We start from the raw sequence: 5298 nt of genomic DNA, 5'->3' as shown, positions 1-5298 counted from the left end.
CAACCAAACTCTGTGTTTTGTGAGTATCAAAAACATGCCTGTTCATGGCGGTTGAATCAGCCATATTTCTATAACATCTTTTTATTTATGTGTCTTTTCCTCCAACTGATTTAGTTTTTGTTATTGCAGGCCTGGTTGTATTTGCATACAACAGTCACATTTTACAGTCGGCCTATTACTTAAAGATCTCGTCACATATTGACGTTTGGTCATGAATTTTCCACGTCCACATATGACATGCAAAGCACCCTGGGTGTGTTGGTTGTTGATGTTCTGAAACACCATGTCAAGTTCTGCCTGTTACATGCATTGTGCTATTTCAAAATACACTTCTATTTTCACAGGAAATTTACAATTTACATACAGTCTCTTTCAAAATAAACGCATGACATTGGGAACTCATGTTTTTTTCCTTCAACAACAAACTTGGGTTGGGTTTAGGTAACAAAAGCAGGTGGTTAGGTTTGGGAAAAAAGAACAGGGTTTGGCTTTAGAATCTTAAGAGACACAAACACTGCTCTCTTGGGTGAAAGTCGGTGTTTGTTGGACCCATCCACCACTCCTCCTGCTCGCCTCAGTTGGACTTTTCACCGCCTTAACTTTCGTCCTTGTCCCACCGTGTTTCCCCATGATGCCGCCAGGCGCCATTGTACTTTAACCAATGTTAAAGGACACCTTTTTTTGTTGGTTTCTGGCACCGCAAGTCACTGCCGAAGCACTGGATTTAGACAACTTTGGAGTGAGACCGGGCTCCAAAAACAGGATCTATGCATGCGTTAAATTCAACTACCAGTTGAAGCTTCATACTTGGTATGGAAGGGGACTTGAGCCAGCGACACACTGGTTCCCAACCCGAGTCCATATGGGCTGAGCTACTGCCATCCCATGGAGATACTGCAGTTATGTGTGTGGTTTGTCCATGTGGTGTTGTTGTACCCCCGCGAAACATGGTTCATGGGCGTATTAAAATAACGTTAATGTCTTTATTGTGTGATATATGTCAGATAGCCCACATAAAGTCAGAGTAACGTGTCAATAATGTTGCGCTGCATGTCATCTCCATTATCCCTACTTTTAATCTTCCTTTTAAATTAAATGGGCTATCTTTGAGTTCTGGATAAAACAAGACATTTAAGGATGACGCCTTCTTTGTCAGATGAAGAATGTGTTATTTCTTGATTCAAAATGTACATATTCTTCCTTTAAATTCCACTTGCTTCATTTAAGTTTGTCATGTTTAAATACCGGAAAATACAGAGCATGACTCCATCGTTAAAAAAATCCCCACTGATTTAGGATAAGTGATCAATGGTAAAAAATTACAAAGAGTTAGGGTTGGATTTGGGATTCATTGTTAGATTAAATATTAAAGAAGCAGAAGAGAAAAGGAGAGCAGACACATTGATGGAGCCGGAGAAAGTAGGAGGCACATGAAGGAATATTATTGTTTCTTCTGCATACTAATGACAAAGCCAGAGATGAGACAGAAGAGACAGAGAGAGGGAGAGACAGGAGGGGGGGAAGGCCAAGAACGCAGAGGTTAGCAGGTTTAGGGAGGCAGAGCCATCCATATGTTTATTCGAGCGGAGAGAAAGGAGGGATGGAGAGACTGATGGGAGGAAAAGATGGCCTTGTTTACTCCCCATCAGGACAATAATGAGCGATGATGAGGGAGAGACAGAAAGAGGCAGGGGAGCAAAGCAGAGAGCAGAGGAGAAGAGAGGGGAAGGGCAACAGATAGAGGTGAAAGAGATGGAGGGATGGAAGCCTGGAGGAATAAAGATAGAGAATGGATAGATAGAGGTCTTAATGAATGGACTTACTGTTGATCCACATCAGTTATTCATGGCTTAATAAGAAAATACCCCCCGGTACTGTTCTATCTTCAAAACACAGACAAAAACATCATCTTCCTACTCCTGAACATTTGTTTTTATCAAATAAAGAGTAGTTAAATGGTGAGCAGAGGTGGTATATTACTGAATAATGAAGGAGTAAGGCCAGTGAGGGGCAGTGGCTAGTGATATTTATTATTGTATTACAGAGCCCACCTTTTTTGTGGTAAAACAAAACAGCAGAATAAAGTTACATTCAATACTTTTAAGAAAAGTGCAATTGAGGTAATCCTCTTCCTTGAATGCAGCTTAATCAAGGACATTTCTTATTTCCAGTCCGTTATTGACGTTCAGTGGAAGAATAATGAAGGTACTCGACAAATTGTATTTATGTTCTTTATGAGCAGACAGATCCAGTTTATACAGGCTCAGGGGACGAACATACAGTATGGTCTTCTGCTGATTGTAGCTTGATGAAAAACTCCAGGGACAGTCAAAGATGTTCAGTGGAGTTTTCACTCGAATTTTCAACCTAAATGTGTCAAGTCATCAAGCTACAGAAAATGCTTACATTGAATTCTTTTTTTTAGGGGGGTGGGCATCGCACAGTAGGGAAGACAATTACCTCAAACCAGAAACAAAAAGTTAGAGCACTTATACTATACATACTTTATACTTTAGATTAATCTATACTTTCACTCTGTATTAAAAACAATATAAACATATAAAAGAAAATCATAGTAGCAGTACTCAAAGTGCTGTGCAGTGTGTAATAGGCAAACAGTTAGCAATGTACAATCTACATTGCAGCAACACAAGATGCAAACACTTTTCAGAGCCCAGTATCCAGAAGAAAATGTTGGCATTGTATGTCCCTGCAAACCACAAATACATTAATATCATATGTATCATTGTTTCTAAAGAGATGTAGTATATGAGCTGACTTTGTCATGGGGTTGCTTTTAGGAAGTCATTGCTACACTTCCTGCAGCTTTTTAGCCCCCACAGGTGCTTTTAGTAACCCGTTGACCCATTTCCAACAGGGATAATGCCATGAAATGCAGTTTTTTTACCAAGACATCACTACATCTCCAGCCAGAATTGAACTTTTGTAAGCTCCGCCCCTTTGTGATGGTCCGACAGCTGTCGGAGTAAGCATGGAGCCCACACTGTAACTAACTGCACTCTTATGAAATATTATTGTATTTTTGGAAAGATGAAACAGTGATTCCAGAGAGAAGCAGACAGAGGGGTCTAGGGGAGACCGGGGTAAGATGAGCCACTTTTCATATTCAGGATCACTACATCAAGGATATTATAGTTTTGTTACTAACTCATATGTGTATATATTTCAGGATGTTGTGCATCCATACAAACAAACAAACAGAATGAGTGTGAACATAATTGTTTTGATAATATAGCATGTCCAAAAAAAGTGGTCTCGTGTCATAACTTACCCCGTGTCTGGGTATTCCACAGTTTTACATGTCTGTACTGAATTAAATAATACGCTTCTTCAAATCCATGCGTATTTTTATTTATAACACACAATTCAACAGGTACTAATCTTTTTTAAAATTATCATTGCATATAACAACTTTAAAACATTTTAACATAGGCCTGAGAATGCCTCAAAACGCGCTTAGAGAGAGAACCTTAACAGCTGTGTTTTTGGAAAGAAAACACTGAACTAAATCTGTAGACGTGAATCCTAGTTTGGAGCGCCAGTTGTGGAAATTAAGGTATTATAATCATTTGAACTTGTTTATTAACACATTTGAGCATACCGAACCAAAACTCTCATTTTCTCATCATCCTTCCTCTATACGTCCTCCTTCATCCTCTCTAAACTCCTCCCTCCATCATGGAGGGAGGAGTGGCTCCCTCAGGCTCAACTTATCTCTGTTCAAATTGCTCAACTTACCCCATAGCTACCATATTGACTTTATTAGCCCCCACAGCTAAAATGGTGCACTTTCATGCTAGCTGTACTACCTCATTTTGTCGCTAATAGATACCACAACTGATGTATAAAACAAATTAAAGATTATCTATTTTGGTCTAAACACAATCCTGTTTTTATGATAGACTAAATTCACTTTCATGAGTGAAAAATGCTTTTTTGGACATAAATCTCTAACTACTTAACCCATGCGGTTCTTACCTTCACAGACTCCATGAAATGATGCCTTCCTCCTAAATATTTGGTCACATGCTCAATCTTATTTACGGTTTCCTAGCAACAAGGGGCGGCTCAACTTGCCCCTATGCTCAACTTACCCCAGTCTCCCTACAGTCTGTGTTTGAAGGATATATCCAGGATGTCAAACTGACTCAGCAGCAACAACAGGTTAAAAAGACAAAGATAGTTAGAAGCTAAAGCCCAACTATAGGCTACGGATCACAGTGTAAACGTGAACCACCACATCACTGCTGATCGCCACAGAAGACAATGAGTATAAGGGAAACTTTGCTGATATTGAACCAGCTGTGTGGCATGATCACAGTGTGTGCAGATGAATGGTGTTTGGCTTCGCCCCCGTGCCGCTGCCAGCACCCAGACCTTCGCCACTGGATGGGCAGGGATCTCCGGGGGAAGTCAAATAACATTAACCTGCACACAATGCCGTGACACACAGCTGGTTAACTAACCCTACGCTTTTCAGGGTTTGATTTTGGTTTTGGAACAGAGAAGAAACGTGTATCTTTTTCCCAACCTCTCCAGGTAACGAGTATCATTAATACACGACGTGCCCCAGGCACAACATTTAGCTCCAAATCCACAAAACCAGCCTGAAAATGAAGGAAGTCTGTAAGTGATTGCATTAGAGTTAATGGAGCACAGCTGTGTTGTTGTCAGACCCTGGTCTGAACCGGCCTGATGCTACTTTATGATTGGCCAGTCTGTGTCCGGGAGGCAGGACTTAGCGAGGTGTCAACTGTGCTCCAAAATTGAGTATCTGAAGCCAAAACATGATCTTTTCCCAACCATAGCCAAGTGGGCCTTGTGCCTAAAGCTCACCACGCGTTAACTACAGCACTGTTTAATGTAAAGAAATGTAAAGATTTATAACGTGAAAATGTAACATATGGGTGGTCTGCAGAAATGCACAATGCCAACATTTATTCTGGTGATTGGGTTGCACCAAACTGCTGCATCCATGCACGCCGCCATCATGCTTATGCCAGAGAGCTCTTAGACGAAGTAAGGCTGACCACTGTAGGTTTATAAATTAGTTAGTCAGGCCATGCTTACTTTTACAGCTTACAGCAGATAAACACACAGTTTAATTAATTGCTTACACTTCAGCTCTCATACCTCTGGTAAAAAGGTAAAAAAAAAAAGATGTCATGCTTTGTACAGTGTATAGATGTGTGTTTCAACTCCTTGAGAAATTACTTCAGTGTAAATATTGGTATAATTTGGCTTTATCCAGGGCTAATTAAAAAATATTGTATTTAA

The sequence above is a fragment of the Epinephelus fuscoguttatus genome, linkage group LG24 (assembly GCF_011397635.1).
Source record: "Epinephelus fuscoguttatus linkage group LG24, E.fuscoguttatus.final_Chr_v1".
Lineage (NCBI taxonomy): Eukaryota > Metazoa > Chordata > Actinopteri > Perciformes > Serranidae > Epinephelus > Epinephelus fuscoguttatus.
The sequence above is the reverse complement of the archived record's forward strand: the minus strand, read 5'-3'. Positions refer to the sequence as shown.